General features: G+C 43.3%; 1 protein-coding gene across 1 annotated transcript in view; it reads left to right on the forward strand.

Annotated features, from left to right (window-relative positions):
• USP25 (ubiquitin specific peptidase 25) overlaps positions 1-27,500 on the forward strand; it is a 2,531,105-nt gene that overhangs the window by 1,791,346 nt on the left and 712,259 nt on the right. The window lies entirely within an intron of this gene.

Consider the following 27,500-nt stretch of genomic DNA (forward strand, 5'->3'; position numbering starts at 1 on the left):
AATTTGGGCTATTGATTCCTCTTGGAAAGTAGTTTCTGGTAAAAGAGAGGTACCTCATTTCCTGAAAAGATTTAAGATTCTAAATCTGGGTACTAGAATGAATGACAGATACAGGGATTTCTGTTTCAGACTCAGGACAGCTCAGTTTCTGACTCTCCCTGTGAGTGGTTTCTTTCTCTAAGACCATTTCTATAATTTGACAGTGTTTTTCAGTGGGAGATTTTCCAGGACTTTCACCCATTCCTCCAGTTCTATCAGCTGTATAGGATGTGTTAACTACTTGCAGTTTTCCTGACAGTCAGCCAACTGTCCGTAAAATGGTAGGTAGGATTTGTAAAGTTCCTCAGTCTTAGGTTTTCATACACTTTTCCCAAACCTGATCAAAGAGCTGTAGCTTTATTAATCCTGCTGCTAAACTTTTAATTAATTCCAGTCCTAATATTTCTGTTGAGGATGGGAACATTATTAAGTGTGGGAAAATGTGTGTGCATCTGCAACTTTGACTTTCAGAATTTTGAAATGGCAGGCTCATATGTTAAGGTTTGTCCTGACTAATTGTGAAAGTATGAGGAATGTTTTGCCTGCAGTTTCTTCTTGTGAGAAAAAGCCACTTTAAATGCCAAAGAGATGCATCTGGAGCATTTCTCCCCGGGCTTCCGCTGAAAACAGGCTCTGTGGAACCTAGTCGGACATTCCCGATCAACAAATGTTAAATAAATAAATAAATGTATTTCTTTTGTTTGTCACCACTCATTGAGTACAGTGTGTGCACGACTCTGTTGATACCCCTTCAAGGAATGTGTTCACTGGTACCACTTTGAGGGGATTTGCCTGGCTGTGTTCTCAGTACCTCCCAGATGATATAAAAAATGAGAATTTAAATTTGCCCTTGGCTAGAGGTTTAGTTTTTGGCTCCTGCAGAGGTGATCAAAGTGTGATGGAATGGGCAAGCTGATCCAGGGAATCTCTAAAGAGTTTTCAGCCCTTGTATTCTAACTTTAACAAGCCTTCCTTTAAAGAGTTTTCAGCCCTTGTATTCTAACGTTAACAAGCCTTCCTTTAAAGAGTTTTCAGCCCTTGTATTCTAACTTTAACAAGCCTTCCTTTAAAGAGTTTTCAGCCCTTGTATTCTAACGTTAACAAGCCTTCCTTTAAAGAGTTTTCAGCCCTTGTATTCTAACTTTAACAAGCCTTCCTTTTCTAATCTTAAGAAACAAAATAAACCATCCCAACAAAATGCAGGTAAACAGACATTTAAGAAGAAATGGCAAGGGGTTTCCAAGAATACTGGCAACTTCCAAAACCAAGGGCAATTCAGTAGGTCAGAATTACTATTTGAGATTCCCCACCCTTCCACCCCAGCAGCCATTTTTTTTTCTTCCAGAAAGTATGAATCTCCTGATCTTCATGTTTCACTGTTGCAGTCATCACCTTTGGGGGCTATCCCTGCAGTGGTAGCCCTCGGCCGGCCCGAATTCCAGAGTCAGTGTTTTTCTGCGTCTGCTGCTGTCGCTTGCTGACATCAGGTAGTCAGTGCTATAAAGGAAGGCAGCCGACGCCATTACATCAGTTTTTCTTGCCGTGGAACCCGTAGCAGAAGCAGTTCGCAAGTGTGCTGGTCGATCACTACCAGAGTTTGAATTACAGCTGAAAATGTCTAAAGCTAAGTACCCCATTGGGGATCCTTTTTTTCTTGCACTAACCGATGTCCGAAAAAGTTAATTGTCTCACCTGTGGAAAGCAAATACCACACCGAGACTTCCATTCATACTGCTTCACTTGTTTAGGCCCAGACCACGACGTCCCCTGTTGCCGGTTGTGTGCTCTCTTTAATGTGAGAACCATTCATCGTAGAGCTCTTATTGTAGCCAGTTTTTTTTGTCTACCATCTTCGCATTCCGAAATGGCATCTGTCAGCCAACAGTCTGTAGACATTCCAAAAAAACATAAGGATAAAGATACAGACCGACCACACAAGGCTAAGCTTTGCAATGACTCTGCCGCTAAGCAGGTCTTCAGTTCTCTGGAATTCAGTGAGGTGCCTTCACAGCCCCTGATGCCTGGTTTGGTACCTTTGCAGGCCTCTACTGTGACTTTTTTTGGAGTCTGGTATGCCACAGAAATCTTCTTAGTCTTCCGAGCCTTTGGTTCTCTCTGCCTTGGTTGTGTCCGGAGCCGGGACGCAGACACCGGCTTCAGAGGAGGTCTTTCGCACTACTGATTCTAGACAAACATGTTCTCTTCCAACTACCATTTCTCTCAGACTGATGAATACTCATGCCTGGAGGCAAGGCCACTCCTAAGAAAACCACCTCTAGCCACCATTTTACTCCTGCTCCACCACCCCAAGCTCAAATGCTTAAAATGGTGGAGGACCTTATCACCCTTAGGGGTAGTCAGGCCACATCTTCTCATAGGAAAAGAGACCTCTCTCCTGAAACACTGACAGAACAGGATTCTGTGTAGTTTGATTATTCAGATTTTGAAGAGTAACAACAACCTCTGACTGTTATGAGGATTCAGATGCAGAGGAATCCATTCCTTCTGCCTCCCTTCCAGAAGATCTTTCCTTTGGGGAAACCCTTCACACCCTCGGGGTACATTTCAACTGGGAATCCCAAGACTTCCCTCAGTCTAAGAAAAGACTCCGAGAGTTTCTAGACCTGCCCCAGCGCAGACCATTGTCCATCCCACCAATCTTAGAGGTGGCGGATGATGTCTTCCATGAATCCAACTTTGGTCCTGACGCCCTCCCACCTGCTCCCAGAAAACCTGACTGGTATTACAGAGTACCAGATTCTCCCAAATACCTGTACAGAAATACTGTTGCAGACCCAGAGGTCAATACACAGGGACCAAAAGGAGTTAAGGCTAGTTCTGCAAAGAATCCTACTCCCTCTGACAAGGACTCCAGAGCTCTGGACAGATGAGGTAAAAAAGTATACACCTCTGCAACCTTGGCTATCAGAGCACTCAACTGTCAGTTCCATATGTTAAAATATCAGCAACACACTTTGGAACTATTGAAGCAAAATATTTCAACCTTTCCTGTTTTACTGCACTCTACTTGTCAAGTGCCTAAACACTCATTACACTGTGGATATGATGCCCTAAAAGCCTCAAACAAGCAGCAGTGTCAGGATCCGTCATTAGGAGACATGTATGATTGAAGGAGCAACCTCTCCCTGATTGTCAAAGATGCAACATTGGATGAGGACAACTTATTTGGAGTAAAAGCAGAAGAGGTGCTTAAAAAGATGGAAGACAAAGCAAAATCTATGCAAACAGTAAAAGATTTCAGGAATTTTTCATCAAAACACTGGACCTTTCCTGCACCTAGCAGACAGGGGCAGGGTAAGCCCCGCAGGTACAGACCTCCCAGACTCCGATCCCATGGACAGCAGAGAACCTATGCTGACAAAATACTGCCTGGTTAGTTACCCCAGATCTAAAAGATGCCTACCTCCACATTCCCATAAGGGATTCCTGCAAGAAATTCCTTCGCTTCAGAGCAGGCTCACAACACTTTCAGTTCTCTGTGCTAACCTTTGGCTTATCTACTGCTCCCGCGGTATTCACCAACTGCTTAGCCCCAGCCATAGCCATTTGCAGACAGAAAACTATACAAATTTACCCTTATCTAGATGACTGCCTCATTCAGGCAGATTGCAAAGAAAAGCTCCTCAAGGGCCTCCTCTTTGTCAAAACCCTCCTAACCTCCTTAGGGTACACCATCAACGAGAAGAAATCAAGGCAGACACCCTCCCGGAAGATTGTTTTCTTGATGCTGGACACAGCATCCCAAATGGCCTTCCTATCCCCAGAAAAGCAGAGCTTCCTGCCTCTCTACTTTACACAGCTGGCTTCCAGAAGTCACCTCACTGCAAGGAAGTTCCTGCAAGCCTTGGGGTACATGGCATCTTGCATCCTTCTAATTCCTTTGGCCAGGCTTCACATGAGAAAACTTCACTAGTACCTAAAGAACCTTTGGTGTCAGCACTCACAACATCTAGAGACCTCTCTACCTCTGATCCCCTGTATAAGGGCCGAGTTTCTCTGGTGGGCAGGAGCCTGTGCCCAGAACAAGGGTCTTTCCTTCACCCTCTGCCCAACTGAGCAGACCATTACCACCGACGCCTCAGACATAGCTTGGGCCGCTCACCTAGAAGGCAGATGTATCCAAGTCTTTGGGATGCCCAGCACCCTCCCTTACACATCAATCAGAAGGAAATGATGACAGTACAAAAGGCTCCGACATCCTTCAAACCCCACCTAAAACCAGGGGTCCTACTTATTCAAACAGACACTACCACAGTAATGTGGTACATCAACAAACAGGGAAGGACCCGATCTTGCACTTTGTGCAGGCTAGCCATGAACTTCTGGCTGACAGCCTCTTCCATGTGAGTACACCTGATAGCCCATTACCTGCCAGGGATCAACACCACCCTGGCAGACAACTTAAGCAAAAACTTACTGGACCCCCACAAATGGCAGCTCCTCAGAAAAATCTTTACAAATCACTCAGGAGTGGGGACTCCGGAGGTGGATCTCTTTGCTTCACATCTCAACCATCAGCTGAAAAAATTCTGTACCAGGGAGTACCACCACCTAGCACTCTGGAACACACTTTGTGTACGCATTCCGTCCTCTGCCTCTTATTCCCAAGGTGCTGATCAAAATAAGGGAGGAGAGACCAAAGGCCCTCATCATTGCTCCAGACTGGCTCAGACAACATTGGGGTACCCCTTACTGCGCAGCCTGACCGTACAGACTCCCAGGCAACTTTCCCTGATCTCAAACCTCTTAACTCAGGTGGGGGGGAATGCTGTACCCGGACTTGCAGACTCTCAAACTGTCAGCATGGCTAATGCTTTAAAGACATACGAGGGGTCCCTGTTAAGCAAACAGGTCCTTGATATTATCACAGAGGCCAGAAGGCCCAGCACCAGAAAATCTTACGCAGGAAAATGGAAAAGATTCTGCTCCTGGAGCCAGTCCAGAGGGGGCAATTCCTCACAACCTTCCATCCTTCTCATCCTGGACTACCTAGCAGAGTTACTTAATAGTGGCCTCTCCTTCTCCTCTATTAAAATCCATGCCTCAGCCATTTCAGCTCATTTTGATACAGAACAGCCCATGTTCTCCCATCCCTTGATTAAACAATTCCTCAGAGGGGCTTCTAATATCAGATCTCCCAGAAGGCCTCCCACTCCAGCCAGGGGCCTGAATTATGTTTTGGAAAAACTTACTTTACCACCCTTCAAACCTGCTGCTTCAGCAGAACTAATGTACCTCTCTTGGAAAACTGCTTTCCTTCTAGCTCTCACCTCAGCCAGAAGAGTTTCAGAACTTCAGGCACTGATGGCCATTGAGCCCTTCATCATCTTCCTTGCAGACAGGGTCTCCCTGAGGACTAATCCGTCCTTAATGCCCAAAGTGGTATCTAATGTAACCCTCAACCAGGCCATACATCTACCCACCTTCTTTCCTAACCCTCAAAACAAGAGGGAAATAATTCTGCATTTACTAGATGTGCACAGACAGCTCAGATGCGATCTGGACAATACTAAACCCTTCAGAAAAACTCACCCAACTACTTTGTCAGCTCTTCCCCAGAGTCAGAGGGGAAGTCCATTTCCAAACAAACCATTTCCAAATGGATATCACACTGTATCCATTTCTGCTACAAATTGTATGGGAACCCCCCCCCCCAAGTCTATTCAAATCCATTTCACTAGGGCAGCCTCCACTTCGACATCATTCCTCAGAGGAGTTCCCACCATGGACATCCTGGAAGCTCCCACCTGGACTTCTGTCCATACTTTTACCAAGCATTGCCACCTTCCTCTATTTTCTAAGGCTAGGGTTTGCCTCTGCAGGGCATGCTGACCCATTCCTAGGTCTCTCACTAATCCTACCACCCCTCTCCTCAGCTTTGGGAATCCTCCCACAGGTGATGACTGCAACAGTGAAACACGAAAAACATAGCAGAGTTGTGTACACTTACCATAAATGTAGATGTTAGAGTGTATTCACTGTTGCAGTCCTGATTTCCCACCCTCCTCCCCCCTTATATCTTCTTTCTTTCTTTAGGGAGACATAAGTTGCTAACAGTGGCGTTTAGCCACTAGGACCACTTTACCATATTTACAGGAGCCTCTGACTGGTTAGGGCAAGAAAAACTGATGTAATGGCATTGGCTGCCTTCCTTTATAGCACTGACGACCTGACAGACAGCAAGCGACAGCAGCCGACGCAGAAGAACATCGACTCTGGTATTCGGGCTGGCCGAGGGCTATCACAGCAGGGATGACCCCCACAGGTGATGATTGCAACAGTGAATACACTCGAACATTTACATTTATGGGAAGTGTAAACAATTGTACTTTCTCCCTGGCAGCACATAGTTTGACAAATGGGCTCTGAATATCATTCATCAAGGTTACAGGTGACAGTGGGAGGGAATTCCTCCTTTCTAGAGGGTAATTTCTCATCCTGTAGCCTGAACTCTTGTTTCCAGCTGTCCTTCGTCACACCATCTCATGGAGTGATGGAACCAGTTTCCCCTTCCCAGGTTGGAAAGGAGTTTTTTCAAGAATGTTTTTGGTACCAAAGAAAGAAAATGCATGGAGACCATTTCTGGATCTGTCTTTCCTAAACCAGTTTGTGATGGTGCCCATATTCAAAATGATGTTACTTTATTTCCTCTTCTTTCTCATTTAAGTGTCCGTGTCCCACTAGATTTAAAAGCTGCTTATCTTATTCTGTTCATCCAGACCTCAGATATTTCTTAAGGTTTTGAGTGTGTGGCTCATAATATCAGTTTTCTGTTTTACCCCTTGGATCACATTATCAGTTTTCTGCCTTATCCTTGGGACTATCCACTGCATCAGAAGTGTTGACAAAGTGTTAAGCACAGGTTACAACTTATTGCAGGCTACAGGGTATCCACATTTTTCTATATCTGGGTTTGTACATCTTTGCAGAGTCTTTTTCAAAGTGTCAGAAATCTCTCTTTGGTAAGAGATCTCTTACACAAACTGGGATTCCAAAAAAAAAAAAAAACATTCAAAAGTGTTTTTCTACTCCTTATAGGATTGTTTTCCTGGGATGTCAGCTAGCCACCACAGTTCAAAGAGGTTTTCTTCCACAGGAAAATAGATCTGTATCTAGATCTGTTTATAGGGTTTTCCTTTAGACTTTGGTCACTGTGATGGAGTACATCAGGATTTTAGGTCTCATGACTGCCATCACTCTCATGGTTTCCCTGGCAGTGCACTGCTATTAAGAAGGGTACAGTGGTATCTGAAATCTCTTTGGTCCCAGTGCTAACACACCTGGTCTCTTCAGATCCTTGTGTTGAGTTTGTCAGAAGAGAAGTCAGTTGATGGAGATAGCAAATATCCTTAGATCCTGGTCTCCCTTGTCCCTCCCTGTTCCAAAGCAGTCACTACAGACACTTTGACTTTGCTTGAGGAGCAGTTTCAGAAGGGATAAAAGTACAAGGTGTGTGGGATACCAAGGACAAATGTAAGCACATAAGTATAAAAAAGATGATTGCTCTGATCAAGGTACTCAACTCTTTGAATCATCTTTGGTCCCTGGGACTACTACAGTTTGTTAGACAATACCTCAGTCACGAGGCACATCATCAAGCAAGGAGGGAACCAGGTCATACTGACCCCCCCAGACTACCCATGTTAGCTTGAGATGTATCTTCACAGCACAGTCTCTCTACAGGTATAGAAACTAGATCAGAGGGTCTTCCAAGATTCGATCCGTCTGTGGGGAGCTCTTCAAGTTAGACCTCTTTGCCTCCTGTCTGAACAATTGGCCACCAAGATTCTGCTCCATGACTCCATGCAAAAAGGCCTGAAAGAGTGATGCTTTTTCCTTTCCTTGGACAGGAGTATTCCTGAGTACCTTTTCACCATTTCCACTGTTATCCAGAGTACTATTGAAGCTTCAGAAGGAGTTCTCCCAGGATTAATGAGGTGACTCCCTTCTGCCTTAGGCAGCTGTGGTTCTCCCTTCTTTTGAAAATGGCCAGAGGCAGTTACCACAAGCTTCTTCACAGACTAGATCTACTGTAACAACAACAGGGGTGTTTGATGCACCTCAATTTCAGTTGGCTGCCTGGATGATAGGGGACTTGATTCTTTCTAGGCACCTGTTTGCTGAGGATGTGCAGGAGGTAGTAATGAAGCCTGTTGCTGGGAAATTGTATATTATCAAATGGAAGAGATTTTCTAATTCGTACCAACGTAACTAGTACCCATTACGGGCCAGTTCTCTGATTTTACAGTGTTTGTGAGTTACTATCCCATGGCCTTTCTTCTCTATCAAAATTAATTTATCAGCCATTTGAGCATGTCTGCCAATGGATTCTCCTTTTCCAATGCATTCTCATGTTAAAATGTTTTTGAGATGACTTTTGCATAAGAGGCCTCCAAAAAACGGTCCTCCTTAATTGGGATCTTAATTATGTGTTAGAGAAGCTGACACTTGCTCCATTTGAACTGGCTAACCTATCTGACTTGAGGTTCTTAACATGGAAAGCAGTTTTACTGATTGATCCTGACCTCTGCAAAAAGGGTATCCGAGTTGCAAGCTCTTATGCTGAGTCAGCCCGGTCTCATTTTCAACAGGGACATGCTTTCTTTGAAAACTAATCCTTTTATGCCTAAAGTGATATCCAAGTTTACTTTAAGCCAAACTATCCATCCCCCATTTTTTTCCCTGATCCCATAAATGAAGGAGAAAGAATATTCCATATCTTGGATGTCCACTGACAACTCTGGTATTGTCTTCACAACTATGTCTTTGAGATCTTTGGATCATTTGTTAATTTCTTGTGAAGCTAAGAAGGAACACCCTGTGTCTAAACAGACTATTTCCAAATGGCAGTCTAAGGTGCTTACCTTCTGTTGTACTCAGCACAACAAAAACTATTCCAGACTTGGTCAAGACCCACACTACCAGGGCCTTGACTTCATCTATGGCTTTGTGGAAAGGGATGGATTCTAGAAGTATTCTAGAAGCAGTAAGCATTTCTTGCTGCTTGATTAAGCATCTTAGCTGACACCTCCCTGCGAGCACATTACCTGGCACGTCAGCCATACCTAAATTCCATCGGCCTGCACTACTAGAGCCCTGTCTCTCCACTATTACATCCCAGGCCCCCTAGACCTGTTTCTCCAATCCTGAGTTTTTCCCACTTGTAAAATTGAGTTTTCATGCTTACCAGCTACCCTGTTGAAACTCGCCGCTAAAGCGGCATCTGACTGTTCTTTTCCCTTTGTAATGTGGTATCTGTGACCTGGGTGTAGCTCCGCTCCCGTCCCCCCATATAATTTCCTTTATACCTATCCCCCCTGCAAATCCCACCTCCTTAACCCCTTCTCTTTCCCAGATACACCGTCCTCCATGACTCTCCCACTCTTACCTTACATCTGCCTTGGACTCTTGATTCATCAAACCCATGTACTTTTCCCCCAGCCATCCCTCTCACTGTCTCGCTTTTACCTTAGCACACACTTCCCTCTTGTCCTCTGTTTTCTCCTCCCACAATGCCTTTCAAAACTCGAGCCTTTCTCTTGTCACTTCTTACTCCTCCTCTGCACTCACTTCCTATCACTCACATCTAATACCACCACATTTCCACCCAGCTAATACAAACATCAATTTTCCCATAACACCCCAACAACACTTCCCCATATGCTCCTCCATCTTTCCTCTAAACACTCCCTTCCCAAGGATCCAAGGTACCTCCTTTTCATTATACCTCATCAGATGAAAAAATAATGCACCTCATATTCAAACAATTCCTCCTCCAAAGATCTCTACTCCTGTTGGGTGATATTCTGCGCTACCTCCCCAGTCGTTAATATTAATCCCCCAAACCCTTCCAACTACACTCCTTCTCAAAAACAGGTATTCCCCTACTCTGAATCTTAGAAGTGTTCTTAACAAGGTTAGCGAATTCCATGCCTGGATGACCTATTACACCCCTGATGTAATCACCCTAACTCTGAAACTTGACTAATACCACATGATCAAGACAGTGCTATCTTCCCATCTGGATATAACATCCTTAGACTTGATAGATATAAGAAAAAGTGTGGAAGTGTGATAGTCTGTTCTGACCATCTCACTACCTTTAGCCCAAATAAACCTACTCCCTCCTTCACACCTGCTGCACTTATTTCAGCTTAACAGCTACACCACTGTTAACTTTTTAGCTGTCTGTATCCCCCTGGAGACATTATCATCCTGGGCAATGTTCTCTCCTACCTCTCTCAAAATATCCACAATGACAACCATTCTCCTTGGGGATGTTAATATCAACTGGCTTACTCTTCAAGCACCCAACTCTACTTCATTCATCAACCTGCACGGCTTTGTGATCACCCCCCTGTAAGACTCATCAGATATACCTCTCACTTCACTAGCCCCCACAGGTACATAACCACCTGCAAACTTTCCACCTTCTGCCCAGAGATCTTCAAAGACAATCTTTCCAGAATAAGCTGGTCACATCTAACCTCTCTCCCCCTCAATGAAGCTGTCCATTCATTCCACTCTACCTTCCTAAACATCCTAAACTGTCTTGCTCCTCTCTGTGCAGTTAGGATCACATGTAATACCCCTCCCTGGCTAACTAAATCCACCTGTACCCTTATGAAAAACAGAGACAAGATGTGGAAATTATGGATAAAAAACAAGATCCCTACTCATGTACAAAACTATAAAGAACTGAGAAACCTGGTCAAAAAAACATATCTACAAAGGTAAAATGGACTTTTATACCAACTCCCCCCTGCTCAAAGGTCAGACCCTAAAAAATTCTGGAACTCTTATCAGTCACATATTGCATCCTAGAAACCCTTCCACCCCAACCTCTGCCCAAAGAACACACCAGAAGAAAGAGCAGGTTTACTCATTACCCACTTTCTCGTCTACAAACAATGATAACTTCTCCAATTCTACTTCTTCACCAAATCCCCCAAAACTCTCTCACCCTTAAAACAGTACCTACTAACTATATAAATTCTTTACTCTCAAAACTTAAACCCAGCTCTCCTGCTGACGGTCTATCCCCCTGTTTCCTGCAGATTGCACCAGAACCCCTTGCTTTCCATGTATTTATCTTAATCGCTCCCGCTACAAATCTTATGTCCCCTCCTTATGGAAAAAAATTCTGCACCCTACCCATACATAAAGGAGGTAACTCCACCTACTTACACCCATCCAACATGGTTTTCTCCCCAAACATTCCACCACAACTGCACTAATATCCTTCATGAATACTATAGCCCTTGCTCGTGATAACAATAAACTGGTCTCCTCCCTATTTCTGGACCTCTCCAAGGCCTTTGATGTGGTCTCTCACCCTCTTCTGTCCAAATTATCAAACCTTAATTTCTCTTCTACTATTTCCTGGTTTTCCATCTCTCTCTCTCTCTCTGATCATCTGTAATCTGTCAAATGGCTCTCTGCTGTATCCTCTCCCCTCCCAGTGAAAATGGTAGTCCTGCAAGGGTCTATCCTTGGCCCACTACTCTGTAATATTTTCACTAATTTACTACATACCTCTTGTCCCCAGTCATCCCTTATTCAATATGCCGATGACTCAACAGTCATCACCATTGCGGATACTCCCTCTGACCTCAACTCTGCCACCCAAGCATCCTTTAACGCCATAGAATCCTAGCTGTAACAACAAACTAATTATCGATCCTAATAAAACTAAGCTGTTACTCTTTCTCCCAAACAGCTCACTAATCTCAAAACTACTGTTACTATACTGTCCTGCAATAACATTTCTATCGCAGTCAAATCTAGCACCAAACTCCTAGGAGTCACAATTGATGACCAACTTAAGTCTGATTTACATGCGTCTAATTGTATTAAAAATACACACCTAAAACTTGGACTCCTTTACCGCAACGAAAAGTTCTTAACAAGCAAGGCAAACATAACACGCATGCATACCTTCTTCGTGGCCTATTGTATAGCCGTCACATTCTTACTAATCTGAACTCCTCACTCTTAACCAAACTTGAATCAACCTACAACAAAGTGGCTAGATTTGCCGGAAAACCATACTTATAAGTCTCACCACTGTCTTTCCCTATGACAGACTGGCTAGATTTAACCCACCACCTACTCCTCTCTCAACTACAAATAATTCACTCAGTCCTATACCAGCACTTTTACTGTCCAAGGGTTACTCCTGTTACCTCTAAATACTCTGCGACTAGGCCTCTGTGTAGCTCTGACCAAGACCTGCTACAAATATATTAACCAAAGAGCAAAACTGGTTGCAACCTCTGTAGCTACAACCCTGCCATATCTTGGAACAAACTTCCCTTGGACATTCGATCCCTTAAATACCCTAATCAGTTCAAAACAGCCACTAGAGAATGCCTAAATGAACTGGTCTTGCCACTGCACTCATCCTCCTTAAACTACTTTCCCATGCATCAAAGACTCCTATCACCCCCTCCCCTCCCACTCCCTGTATAATCTCACTAGCCCCCTTTTCTTGAGCAACTTACTATCTTATCTTTGCACCTCGTTTAGGCATCCGTCTTCCCCTCACCTCTGCTCCCGTTCTCGCTCCTGTACAAGCCAAAATATCTACAGGTTGTTTGTAACATCGATATATCAGTTGATGTATTTCATCTGTATTATGTTTTACTCTTGGCACAATCTCTTTACCAACTACTAGTGTAAAGCTATACACTATGTATCTAGTGAATAATGATTGGATATAATCTAATTTCTTCTGCAAATAAATTGCATCTCACTGTGGAGCTTTTCTTACCGAGTCTTTGCTGAAAATGGGCCACTAAGCTCAGTCAGACTAACCCGGTCAACAAATGTAAAATAAATAAATAAAATATAAATAAGTAACTTGGTCCTCTGTGCACACTTTTACAAAACACTATTAGCATGATTCCTTCTCTGGGTCTAGACATGGCTTTGGAAGCACCATCCTTCAGGGTATCCTGGATTCTTCTCCTTCCACCACCCGCATAGCTGAGGCTACTGCAGTAGTAGTGATCAGTGTAATCAACGTAGTACAGCTGTGGAAGTGAACTTACCGTAATGCAACAGTAGACGTGTGAATGATCATGGCTGGAATAGCCACTCCCTCTCATCAACGCCTTTGTTTTTTTCTCGTGTGTTTATGCTTTGGGTTTGTTTTTATGGGCTCTGCTTCCATCTCTGTTTTTTTTGATGTTCATCGTGCATACAGCTGCAGTCATTACAGATGGGTTATCCTGCCATCAGGCGGGTCCTCGGTCGGCCCAATTCCAAAGTCTAGGTCCGGCGTCGGTTGTCGTCTCTTCTTCCCTGACGTCAGTGTGACAGGGGTATAAGAGGCAGCCGACGCCATCTTCTCCAGTCTTTCTTGCCGCGCGGTGCCCGAAGCAGAAGCAGTTCGCAAGTGCCGGTCGGCCAGCTCCTGAGATTTACGAACTATTTCAGCCGAAGTCTTCTTGAAAGCTAAGTACCCCATTGGGGAAACTTTTCTTGCCTTAGACCGATGTCAGACAAAGTTAATAATTGCATTTCTTGTGGGAAGCAAATACCGCATAAGGATTTCCACTCTTTCTGTATACCTTACTTAGGCCCAGACCACGATGACTAGTACAGCTGTGGAAGTGAACTTACCGTAATACAACAGTAGACGTGCGAATGATCATGGCTGCAATAGCCACTCCCTCTCATCAACGCCTTTGTTTTTTTCTCGTGTGTTTATGCTTTGGGTTTGTTTTTATAGGCTCTGCTTCCCTCTCTGTTGTTTTTTTGTTAGCATTGTCCTTTTAGGGCTCTGTCTCTTTCTGTCTGTTGGCAGGAAAGCTGTGAAGGGCTTTGTGCCCAAATTTGGCTTTTTATGTCTAGCATTGTCCATTCAGGGCTCTGCCTCCTCCAGTCTATTAGTAAGAAAGCTCTGAAAGGCCTTTTGCCCAAACTTGGCTTTTTATATCTAGCATTATCCTTTTGGGGCCCTGCCTCCTTCTGTCTGGTGGCAGGAAAGCTCTGAAGGGCTTTGTACCCAAACTTGGCTTTTTATGTGTAGCATTGTCCTTTCAGGGCTTTGCCTCCTGTTTGCTGGCAGGAAAGCTCTGAAGGGCTTTGTACCCAAACTTGGCTTTTTATGTCTAGCATTTTCCTTTCAGAGCTCTGTCTCCTGTCTATTGGCAGGAAAGCTCTGAAGGGCTTTGTGCCCAAACCTGGCTTTTTATGTCAGCTTGAGCTGCTCAACAGTTTGGACGCATGGAAGGTGCCCTGAAGCATTGATAGTCGTCCAGCTGTTATCTTTGGCATGCTATTAAGGCTATAGACCTCCTCTTCTGGGCCCTGAAGGTAGTGGTGGAACACAAACTTTTGAGTATTTTACTGGACCCTGAAGCAACTCTGCAACTAAGAGGTTAGGGGTTGGCATAATGGTCAAGTTGTTAGCCTCAAAAACACAAGGTACACGGGGTTTGAGTCTCATGTTTGGGGAAAACTGCCTAGGCTCAAAATGGCCCATAAGGCCAGCTAGCCTATTACTTACCTGTGAATCTGTACACAGTATCCTCAAAGAAGTTAGAACTTGACTTAATATGAGGGTGCATTCCATGGTTGTTAGAAAACAGCATGATCAGGTCATCATGTCATGTTCTCTCAGTTCCCCTTGGGAGATGTGAATTGGGTTTATTACTATCGTTGTTTTTATTATTAGGAGAACAGTTCATTTAATGTAGTTGAAAAAGTGGGACTAGATCTTCCTATGAACTTGCCATAGTATGCTTTTGTTAGAATACTGGGACCAGACCTCCTTGTGCGAATTTTTCTTTCGTCTTTGAGCTGTACTGTACAGATGTTCTTCGTGTTTCACTGTTGCATTCATTACATTTGGGTAATCTGCTGGCAGGTTGCCCTCAGTCGGCCTGAATTCCAAAGTCTTGGGTCCTGCGTCGGTTGCTGTCTTCTCTTCCATGACGTCAGGGGTATAAAACATGCAGCCGACGCCATTTTCTTGAGTCTTTCTTGCTGCACGGTGCCCGAAGCAGAAGCATTTCTCAAGTGCTGGTCGGCCAACTACTGAAATGTTCGAGTTTCAGAACCGAAGTCTTCACTAAAGCTAAGTATTCCGTTGGGGAAACTTTTTTCTTGCTTTTTACTGATGTCAGAAAAAGTTAATTGTATTACTTGTGGGAAGCAAATACCTCATAAAGATTTCCATTTATACTGTATTCCTTTCTTTAGGCCCTGATCACAATTTGCTTGGCTGTCTGTTTTGTGCTAGATTTAACTAACGCACTATTAAGCATCTGTATATTTTTGCTCCAAAATATTTTGTAAACAGATTTAACTACCCAGAAATGTCATTGGATAGCAATCAGACTACCGGCGTACAAAAAAACACAAAGAAATGGACAGAGAAAGGCAGTCGAGATCCAAAACCGACGACGAAGCTTCTCCTAAGCCAGTCGCCGGTACTCAGTGAGGCGTTTTCACAGCCCCTGATACCCGCTACCTTCGAGTCGCAGGCCTCTACTGACACCCATGTGGAGTCCGGCATGCTGCAAGATACTCAAGGTAATGGACTGATGGATGCATCACCCTCAGATAGGTCCAGAGCCGCTGAGCAGGCACCGGATTCTGAGGGTGTATTCAGACCTCAACATTTGTACATCAGACTGACGACAGCTGCAAAACCAAAGACCAAAGCAACTTCTAAACCTAAAAAAACGATGCATGCGCCACGTGCACAGGCCTCCATGTCTAAAAAACAGATGATCAAAATGGCTGAAGACCTTATTATCTTGATCAGGGGTACCCATCCCCTCCAATTAAGAGGCCTAGGCAAGACACTGATTATGAATCTTCAGATCAGGTTTCTATTTCTTCTGACTCCTCTTCTGATCAGGAATTATCTGTACCTCCCTGTGAGGATTCTGATGCTGAGGAGTGTATTCCATCCGCATCTCCTCTTGAGGATTATTCATTTGGAGAAAACTTGCGTACTTTGAGGGAGCATTTTCACTGGGAGAATCAAGACATCTCAATCAAAAAAGAGGCTCAGGGATTTCCTTCTTTTCCCTCAGCACAAGCCTTTAGCCATTCCCCCTGTTTTAGGTTCATAGGTTCATACTAGGCTATCTGCCCTAGGGCATTTATAAGCCTAGCCCAAAGTTTTGTGGCTTTCACCACCCCTTAAGTTTAAGGATGCTATGCCCATTATTTTACCGTGCCTCTGTCCAGCAGTGACACAGAGGTGATCCCCGGGGTAAACCTGCGATCTCCCATCCATTGGTCAAGATTTCTCTTGAACAAAGCCAGCGAGGTGCTCTGCCTCACATGTACCGGGATTTTGATCCACAGCATAGGGAATCTCTGGGTGATGAATCTGTCCCTCCAGCACGTCCTATTTATAACCGTGTTAAGGTTTAGGTCTCTTGATCTTGTAGTTCTGGTGGATTTGGATTTTTTTGAGGTGGAGCATGTCCATTAATTCCGGGTTGGACATGGCCTTGTATGTCAGGCACAAGTCCCCTCAGAGCAGACTGTATGCGACTGAATAGAGCTGGAGTTCCTTCAGTCGGGCAGCATAAGACATATTTTTGAGACCCATTATCCTTTTGGTGAGGAATTTTTGGGGTCTTTCCAATTGCTGCAGGTGTCTGGTAAGATACATTCCGAATGGGGCATTGTACTCAATCATTGATCTGATGAGTGATGAGTACAGGGGAACAATGACCTCCCTTGATCTGGATGTGAATCCCTTCCTGATCAGGTGGGCAATGTAGAAGGTCTTCCTAACTACTTTGGCAACGTGAGTGTCAAAGGAAAGGTTACTGTCAACCTGGGTCCCCAGATCCCTGATAACCTCTTCTGTGCTTAGTGGATTGCCACCTATATGGTAGCTAGGGGTAACCTTGTTTTTCCCGAAGGGTATGACTATGCATTTTTTGGCATTTAACTTTAGGCCATGGCTCTGGCACCAGTTATCCGTTTCTATGAGACCCTTCTGAAGGATATCTGTGTCTGATGTGTTTTCAACTATGGCACCCAGTTTGCAGTCATCTGCAAACTTTGTCAACCATAATCCTCCTGTGTTTGCCTGTACTTCTGAAAAGTAGATGCCAAACAAGAGGGGGCCCAGGACTGAGCCCTGTGGGACACCACTTGTGACCGGCTTGGAGTCTGACATGGCGCCAGCAACTCTGACCCTGTGGGTTCTGTCACTTAGCCAGTTTGCAACCCATCTTGTGATGTATGGGTTTACATTTAAGCTGGTGAGTTTTTCAATGATACCCGAGTGGGGTATTGTGTTGAAATCTTTTGCAAGGTCCAGGTAGGCTGTGTGGACTGCCTTGCCCTCATCAATGGCCTTTGAGACTGTTTCGAAAAAGTCAACCAAATTTAAAAGGCATGATCTGCCCTTGACAAAGCCAAACTGGGTTTGATCCAATGTCTGTAAGTCCCCTATGTCTCTATTTATGAGTTCCATTATGATCCTCTCCATAGCTTTGCAGACCAGGCTTGTTAAGCTAATGGGGCGGTAATTTCCAGGGTCCGTGGAAGCACCGCCTTTGTGAAGTGGGACCACAGTTGCCGTACGCCACTCCTTGGGTACGTATCCTGAGGTGAGGCTAAGATTAAACAGCTGCCTTAAATGCGGGTTTAATTCCTCATTGAGTTCGTGGAGCAGACAGCCTGGGACACCATCTGGTCCCATAGATGCTGTGTTTTTCACCTTGGAGAGAGCAGTTTTCACCTGTACATATGAGATGTTTGGGAGGCTACATTTGGCTGGGATAGATATCTCTCCTTTTGGGGGGGAGGGGGGAGAAATTTGCACTGAACCTGTCAGCCAGTATGTTGGCAATGTCTGTTGGTTCAGTGATTTTTGCATCATTTTGAACTAATTCTGAGCATATCTGGGAGTTTCCACCCAGATTTCTAACATAGCTAAAAAAGGCCTTATGATTGTCTTTTGTGTCTTTGGCGACTTTTCTCTCAAAATTTGCTTTGGATGATTTTATGAGTGATCGTAGTTTTTTACTTATAATGATCGAGGGTGTCTTCGCTGTTAAGGATTTTGCTCTATCTTGTAGTAGCTTTCTCCTTTTATTGTAGAGCTTGTTTATGGCTGGGGTCCACCAGACTGGGCGCTTTCCTTTGGTGGTAAGGGTCTTTGTTTTATTTGGGATTGCCTGATCCATGCAGTCCTGTAGGTGCTGGTAGAAGGCATTTGTAAGTGATTCAGCGGCTTGGGTAGTGGTTTCCACTGGCTCGGGGGCCTTGAAGGATACCACATCAGTCTTAAGAAGTGTGAAGTCAGCTTTTGAGAAGTTCTTCACTGTGGTCTTATTTATCTGGGGTGGGGGCGGGATATGGATTTTCAGTGAGATTAGTTTATGATCTGATCTCACCAATGAGGGATATACTTCTGGTGTTGAACATTTTGTCCCCATGTTTGTGATGATGAGATCTAGTATGTTTTCTCCTCTTGTGGGGATGGTGACTAGTTGTTCCATGGCATTAGAGTTTATGAACTCTAGGAACCTCTGGGCTAGAGTGTTGGAGCCTGAGTAATGATCCCAGTCTATATTCGGGTAGTTGAAGTCACCTAATATGATGGTGTTTGGAGATGTATTTTAACCCTCCAGTGTCTTCAGGAAAGCTGTGCGAGTTTCCTGAGATTGAGAGGGTGGCCTGTAACAAGCTACAAATTGTAGAGCAGTCTTGCCTATGGTTAATTGCAACTGGATGGTCTCCGATGCTTCGTGCGTTGCCACCAACCTGGAGGTGTGGGTATCCTTGATGAATATTGATACCCCCCTTCCTTTTGTGGTGTGGTCCGGATTTTGGGGCCGGAACGCATATGAGGTAAAACCTGATAGTGCCGGGGTGCTCTCAGGAGCCTTGAACCAGGTTTCAGTCACAGCACAGACATCGATATTCTCCATACTGAGAAGGGCTTAGACATTGTGGATGATGTGTTTTCGGAGTCCAGCTTGACCCCTGACTCCTTACCCCCGGCTCCCAGTAAGCCTGACAGATATTACAGGGTCCCTGACTCGCATACATTTTTATTTAGAAACTCTGCTGCTGATCCTGAAACAATTTCACAGGGTCCAAAGGGAGTTAAAGCTTCAACAGCAAAAAACCCTACCCCCTCTGACAGGGATTCAAGGGCACTGGACAGATGGGGAAAAAAGGTTTATACATCTGCAACCTTGGCAATCAGGGCTTTAAACTGTCAATTTCATATGCTTAAGTACCAACAACATGTTATGGGATTGTTGAAACAGAAAATGATGTTGATTTCAGAATGTGCAGAAAATAAAGAATTGCAGGAATTATTGCATGCAGCTGAACAAGTTGGAAAGCATAATTGCAATGTGGTTTTGATTCTTTAGAGGGCTCCTGCAGGGCCGCAGTTACTGGATCTGTGATTAGGAGGCATGCCTGGTTAAAGGAACAAAATTTGCCTGACCATGTTAAAGCTAAATTGCTAGATGCACCTTTACAGCATGATTCTCTGTTTGGTATTAAGGCATAAGAGGTTTCAAAGAAAATGGAAGACAAAGCTAAGTCTGTGCAAACTGTTAGACTTCTTACAAGTGCAGCTACCCAGATTCAGTAGACAGTGGCCTACAAAAAATTGGTCCTTTCCTGTATCAGACAGAGCTCAAAGGGGCAAATCCAGACGCCCTGAGGGTTCCAGATACCAGGCGCAAGACTCTTACAGGTCAAAGCAATGGGAGCGCATCCACTTCCAAATCTGGAGGAGATGAAGCGCAAACCTACAGAAAGCAATCCCAATGACTTCCCTCTGCCTACACCAAGCACTTATCTTTTGGCAGCACCCATGGGGAAAATTAGCACTATTTGCTCAAAATTGGCAGTTAACCCAGGACAAGTGGGTACTAAACATCGTATCACAGGGATACCGATTTCATTTCCACACTCGGCCAATGACAAATGGTTGGCCAAATCTGCCAAAAAGTCAATGGGCAGAGGCACCGAAACAGGTTATGTCCCTCATGGATATGGGGGCTATTTAAACAGTACCAGAACAGGAAAAAGGATAAGGTTTTTACTCGACTGTTCTTGATACCCAGAAAGGACAAGGCCTGGCAGCCAGTACTGGATTTATCGATTTGAACACATACCTGGACATTCCAAAATTCAAAATGCTCCCTTTGTAGCAGCTTCTGCCCATGTTGGGCAAGAATGCTTGGCTAGTGACTTTAGACCTAAAAGAGGCATACCTGCATGTCCCAGTAAGACAGTCGTGCAGAAGATACCTCAGATTCAAGGCTGGCTTAATGCATTACCAATTCTCTGCACTGCCCTTTGGCTTATCTACTGCGCCCAGTGCCTGGCACCAGTAATTGCATTTTGCAGACAAAGAAGTATACAAATATATCCTTACTTTGGACGACTGTCTCATTCAAGCAGAGAACAAGGACACTCTTCTATGACACCTGGCATTTGTGAAAAGGCTTCTAACATGCCTAGGGTACACAATAAACGAAAAGAAATCACAACTGGTTCCCTCTCAAAAGATAACATTCCTGGGTGCAAACTTGAATACAACTGCCCAGATGGCATACCTCACGCCAGACAAACAAAGGCAACTAATTACTTACTTCAAACTGATGGCAACAAAAACCCAGTTTTCTACAAGACAAATTCTGCAGGCTCTGGGCTTAATGACATTCTGCATCCCACTAATTCCATATGCAAGACTGCATATGAGGAAACTTCATTGGTATCTAAAAAGTTTATGGAGTCAACGTTTACACAGTCTGAAAACAATGATTCCTCTCATTCCCTGCCTGCAACAAGAGTATCTGTAGTGGGCAAAAGCCTGTCACCAAAAATTGGGACGGCTCTTCACTCTACACCCTGCCAGCCAAACTTTAACAACAGACGCATCAGATTATGCCTGGGGAGCCCACATGGCAGGAAGATGCATTCAGGGCATATGGGCACCAAAACAAATGCATCTACATATCAACCAGAAAGAGATGCTAGCTGTTCAAAATGCCCCAACAGCCTTCAAGGACTTACTTCATCCAGGACAACTACTGATAGATGGACAACACCACAGTCAAGTGGTATATAAACAAGCAAGGGGGCACACACTCATACCCCCTTTGCAGATTAGCCATGGCACTGTGACACAGCTTTGACCTACCAAATAAATCTTCAAGCTCAATTCCTGCCAGGAAAACGGAACACTCTGGCAGACAATTTAAGCAGAAACCTTATGGATCCTCACGAGTGGAGATTAAATCCACAAGTCTTCAGCATGATAATATAGAAATGGGGGAGCCCAGACATAGATCTATTTGCCACTCCTCAAAATTATCAATTGAAAAGATTCTCCACAAGGACTTATCACAGACAAACATGGAAAGTGAACGCTCTATCCTTCAGCTGGAAAAACCTATCAGTTTATGCCTTTCCTCCTCTGCCTTTTCTACCCAAGGTCCTCCTAATAGACAAGAGAAGCCAAAGATGATATTAATTGCCCCGGACTGGCCCCGCCAATACTGGTACCCAATCCTAAGGAACTTGTCTCAATACCCAGCTTGGACCTTGCCTCAGACCCACAACTACTGTCCCAGCAAAACAATCAGATCCTGCACAATCAACTACAGACCCTGAACCTGGCAGCATGGCTAATCCTGTAATCATACAAACGACACCTCTCAGTAAAGCTGTGATGGATGTCATTTTGGAAGCCAGAAGGCCTAGTACTAGAAAACCTTATGCTGACAAATGGAAGAGATTCTGTGCTTGGAATCGAGCACAAGGAACTGATGCAGTAGAACCACATATTCCTCAGATTTTACAATACTTAACTGAGATGCTTGACAAAGGCCTATCTTTCTCATCAATCAAGATCCATACCTCTGCCATTTCGGCTCATTACAATACAGAGCCACCTATCTTTTCTCATCCTTTACTAAAGCAGTATCTTAGAGGAGCCAAAAATTTAAGGCCTCCTAGAAGATCACCATTACCTGCATGGGACCTCAATTATGTGTTGGAAAAGCTCACCCTGCCTCCATTTGAACCAGCTGCTACCGCTGATACAAAGTTCTTATCATGGAAGACAGCTCTGCTACTAGCAATTACTTCAGCAAGAAGAGTTTGAGCTACAGGCCCTCATGGCTGTAGAGCCTTTTATCATATTTCACCCAGACAGGGTGTCTCTGAGGACAAATCCTACTTTTATGCCTAAGGTGGTTTCCAGTGTGGCTCTTAACCAAACAATTCATCTGCCAACTTTTTATCCAAATCCGCAGAACAAAGGGGAGAGAATTCTGCATTCCTTGGACGTACACAGACAGCTAAGATTCTACCCGAGCAGGATTAAAGCTCTAAGAAAAACTGAGCAATTACTGGTGTCATATGCTGCAGGATCAGAAGGAAAGGCTATTTCAAAGCAGACAGTTTCAAAGTGGATAAGCCACTGCATCCGTTTCTGCTACTTACACCATGGTAAACCTGTGCCCAAGGGCATTAGGTCTCATTCCACCAGAGCTGCAGCTACTTCAACAACCTTTCTCAGAGTACCACCAACCAAAGACATTCTAGACGCTGCTACTTGAGTTCTGTTCACACTTTTGCAAAGCATTACCATTTGCCTCTCTACTCTACTTCCAGGGCAGGCTTTGCCACTGCAGTGCTGCAGGGCCATATAGCCGCACCTAGTGCTATTTAGCTCCAGCTTCCCAACCATACCTTTGGGATTCTACCCAAATGTAATGACTACAGCAGTGAAACACGAAGGACATAGTACAGTTGTGTACACTTACCATAAATGTAGCTGTTAGAGTGTATTCACTGTTGCAGTCCAGGTTACCCTCCTGCCATCCCCCTGTCATTCTACAGTTTATCTTTCCTTCTCTATCTTCTACAACCTGTGTGGTGTATTTGCTTGTAGAAGAAGGTAAAGTTTATTTTGATGCATGTATATAGAATAGATATATAGATATATATATATATATATATATATATATATATATATATATATATATATATATATATATATATATATATATATATATATATATATATATATATATATATATATATATATATATATATATATATGTAATATATATATAATATTGCTACCTTTTTGGCCTTGACATCTGGGGCAAGAAAAACTAAATAAAATGTCATCGGCTGCATGTTTTATACCCCTGACGTCATGGAAGAGGAGACAGCAACCGAAGCAGGACCCAAGACTTTGGAATTCAGGCCGACTGAGGACAACCTGCCAGCAGATTACCCAAATGTAATAACTGCAACAGTGAATAAACTCCAAACATCTACATTTATGGTAAGTGTACACAACTGTACTCAATTTTTTATCTCCTTGTACAATAAAACAACTTGTATTATGTTTATTCCCATATTTTGCAATGTTCTCTGTACTTGCATTTGTAATAACTGTGCAACTTTTCTCCCCGGGCCTTTGCTGAAAATAAGATGAATCCCAGTTGGGCACTCTAGGTAAACAAAGGTAATAAAAAAAAAAAAAAAAGTGTGACTAGACCTTTATGTAGGATACTTAGACCCGAGAAGGAGTAGTGGAGTCATTGTTCACCTGAAATGATACAGAAGTTTCTGCTCCTTAAACTTAAGTGAAGGTAAAACAGGTAGGGAAGCCAGCCTTCTTTTTAGCCCCATGATTGGAGATGTGAGATGATGGTTGTACATCTCACTTAATCTTTATGCTTGAATGGTGTTGGACTAAGTGGATAACAATCCTATTCGTCCAAGTATCCTTGTGGTGTTATATGCCTTGCATGCCTTCATGTAGGCCTTTTATGTCTTGTTCTGTAGTGCAGATGATGTAGGGGAAGGTATGTCTCGTGATGAGACATGATAGACTGGTTGTAGCTGTTAAAACTACTGAAGATGTGTGCATCCTTTAGAAGGAGCATACTAGTAAATGTCTGTGTTTTGGAAAATGATCTGAAATTGAACGCCAAAAATGTGGTATTCCCTTTAGAAGACAACAGTGCACTATGGCTTACAGCAGTGATGGCGATCCTAGCACGCTGGTGTCAAGGGTAACACGCCATGACATTTTGAGTGGCACACCAGCATTCACCAACACCTGAGTTACCAGGGAAGTTGAATGAACAAAAATACAATATGTGACCCTGCACTTATCTATCAAAACTCAGCAACAAAAAAGTCATTAATTGATGTTAATCAAATGCAATGTGTTCCATATTTTTTTCAGTTCAATTCAAAATTACTATTAAAAGTAGGGTAATTTTTTTTTTTTTTTGGTGCACTGTTTTAAGCCCAATTTTCAGTGCACATATAGTTTTCTCTATTGTAAGTTACTGATTTTTCTTTTACTTTTATAATACATAGCAGCACACATGATTGGACTATTTTTTATAAATAAAAGACTTGTTTCTCTTTTGTTCGGGGGAGACGACATACCAGCAGAGTCAAGATAGGCATTTTCTGAATTTTGACATGCTGACACCAAAAGATTCAGCATCATTGGCTTACAGTGTTGACAACACATCCCTGTCTAGCAAAATGCTAGTTAGAGACCTAGGTACCTGGGTAGGTAGAGCCCGTTTCATTGATCATAATATGGCAACTGTAGCTAGGGAATCCTGTGCATTGCAATTAATTGTCTTGAGTAGCTCATCCAGATCCAAGGAAGTGAGTGATACCCTGGTGTTCAGCACTCTTCAGGCCCATTGTGGAATATAATGCTCCCTTTGATATGTACCTCATTAGACACCAAAAATAAATCTCAGTCCTAGGGGTTCCTAGTTTATCAGGAAAGGCTGGAAGCTTTGTCCTTGTGTTTTGTTCCCTGTAGACTCCTAAAGCGTGACTTGTGCTTCACTTACTGTGACGCTGAAGACCCTTTGTCCGTTACCTACTCTTTTTCAGTAACTCAGTTTCTGCAGCCAACACTAGAACCAAGGGTCTTGGACTAAACCAGCAAGTAAGAAAAACAGGTTGGCAGCATAGATGCATTACCCATTATCTCTTCCTACCTCTGGCATGGATGTCCTCTGTAAGTAAAAGTTTGACTCTTCTTCAGAGATGGGGCCTGTATGGCTCGATGAGTACCCTCAAATTTACACAGGGGCTAAATAGGCTCACCTTCTTTGATAAAGGAGGTGAATCGTGGTTGTTGGTATCTGGCAAATATCCTAACATATTTTCTTAGTCCTCATTTTATTAATTACAAACCAAATATATTAACTTTTCAAGCCACGCTATTTTGATTTTAATGTTGATTCAAATCTAGTTCATGTTATCCATACCTAAGAAACATCCAATTACATATTTTATAACTGTGATGTACATTATTTTTATATTTTCATTTCTTACAAGAACTTCTTTCTAGCCTTGCATTTTAAGGAGCACACCAAGGGAATTGCTCTTAGTTTGGTGTTGGTGTCTGGGTATGTTGGTCTCAGCGATTCATTACTGTTGGGTTGGTGTGTCTAGGTATGTTGGGCCCAGAGATTCCATTTACTGATGTAGAGCTTCTATTTCTGATTGTTTGAATTTAGTTCTCTCTCTCATCTTTTCATAACATCGAGCACATCTTTTAAATCAAATTTTTTTTATTTACACTTTTTAGTGATGGCTTTTTTCTTTTTTTCTGCCAACTTTATTAAATATAGCAGAACTTTGTTTTGTAGTTTTTCTTTGACTGACCTACTCTCAATTTCAAAGCATCATTTATTCCTTTAATCTTGTTTCTCCCTGTTTCTTCTAAAGTTTTTTGTGTAGCCTACCCAAATTCCAGCAGTGCTGTGTGTTACTCCAGAACATGTGCTCCTAGACACCTTTGTCTTCATCATATCTGCAGCAAATGCTGGCCTTTCCTGTGGGCATGTATCTGAGGCCTGTGCAAAAATTCTGACTTTCCTTGATTTTTGTTATGTGTGTACGCCTTTACACCAGTCTTTCCTTAATTTATCTGGCAGCCCTTTATAATTGTTTAATATTTACATAATGTGCTTATTACTTCATTTTGTCTCATTTCCTGTGTGTGAATGTTAATCTACTAAAAGTGGTCTTTCTAATGTACCTTTTCGTTCCTTCTTTCTTTCTCTTAGATGTGAAATCAGTCCCAGGTGTGCTAACTGTTCCGTCATTTGTGCAACAAAAAACATTTGAGCCTCCTTCCACTTTATGAAGAGTTTAGATGCTGTGTGTTAGATTACTTCCCAAGCATTTGCTAATCAGATTGTCAATCTAGGGACATCCACTACCCATTTTTTGTTTTATTTTATTTTTTTAAGTTGGCAGACTGCGACACTTAATTGATCCATTTCACCCATGATCTGGTTATAGTTAAAATAGAAATGCTTCATGTAATTTAGTGTTGTATTTAGACTGACAAGAACAAAAATTAAGCCTTCAATTAATTATGAAATGAAAGTGCAGTCATAAGTGGTAAAAGTAAAGTTGGTTTCTCAGGAGTGCATTAGTTTGATTATTAATACGGACCTGCAGTCTTGAGTGGTGCTTGCAGGATTTCAGATGAAGATGAGTGTTAAGGGTTAATGATGATGGATGAGAGGAGGTTTGTTTGGTGAATACACCAAAGTGAAAGTTTGAAAATGTTAGTGATTTATGCTTTGCTGTGGGTTGTTCACAAAAAATATGACCCACCATGATGTTTAAGTAGTATACGGTATGTACTTTACCATACAGGCAGACCTTTGAGAGAGAGAGAGAGCATGTGTTCACTGTTCAATAGAGGTGCCCCAGCTATGTGGCATAAACGGATGGAGCTGTGACTTATAACCCAGATGACCTGAGTTTGAATAGCAGTTTGGAGACTGGAACAGCTGGGTGGGGAAGAATGTGAGTGATCAGTGGCAGTTCTCTAGTCTTTGGTGAGGAGAAATAGTGGCTGGGATCAACCAATCACCATTAAGAAACCGGGGGGGGGGGGCTTGCAAGGCACCAAAATGACCAGGACCAGGGAAGTGGGGTTGGTGTTCCTATGCTGGTGATTGTGTTTATCATGAATGTGGGATTTGTCATTGCATATGCAGGAAGAGAGCTTAGAAGGCCTGCAGTGGTGCATGTGCTCAAATCTGCTGCAGTGGATGTGGGGTTTCGGTCTAGGATAGAAATACTGTCATTGCCAGGCTGCTGCTAAGTGTATAGTCTTCCTCCATGATGACTCCTTTGGTTGGCCTTCACATGCTGGGGATATCCCAGTAGTGAGAGACTGAGTGGACACAAGACCCTTAGAGGGAGCCATGATGATCAACAGGCATAGCAGCAAAAATAACTTCCCCCTTTTTTGGCAATTCTGTTAATGTAGCCAACTTTTCATGTTAGTTTTGCGAGTGCATTGCATTGTGTATGTTTTTCTGTTTATGATTTGTTTAATTTGTCTGCCACAAGCCAACTTCATTGATGAGCTGTTTGTTTGCTTTGAAAAACTG

Source organism: Protopterus annectens, chromosome 5.part0, assembly GCF_019279795.1.
Source record: "Protopterus annectens isolate FY-2018-M chromosome 5.part0, PAN1.0, whole genome shotgun sequence".
In the NCBI taxonomy this organism is placed as follows: domain Eukaryota; kingdom Metazoa; phylum Chordata; order Ceratodontiformes; family Protopteridae; genus Protopterus; species Protopterus annectens.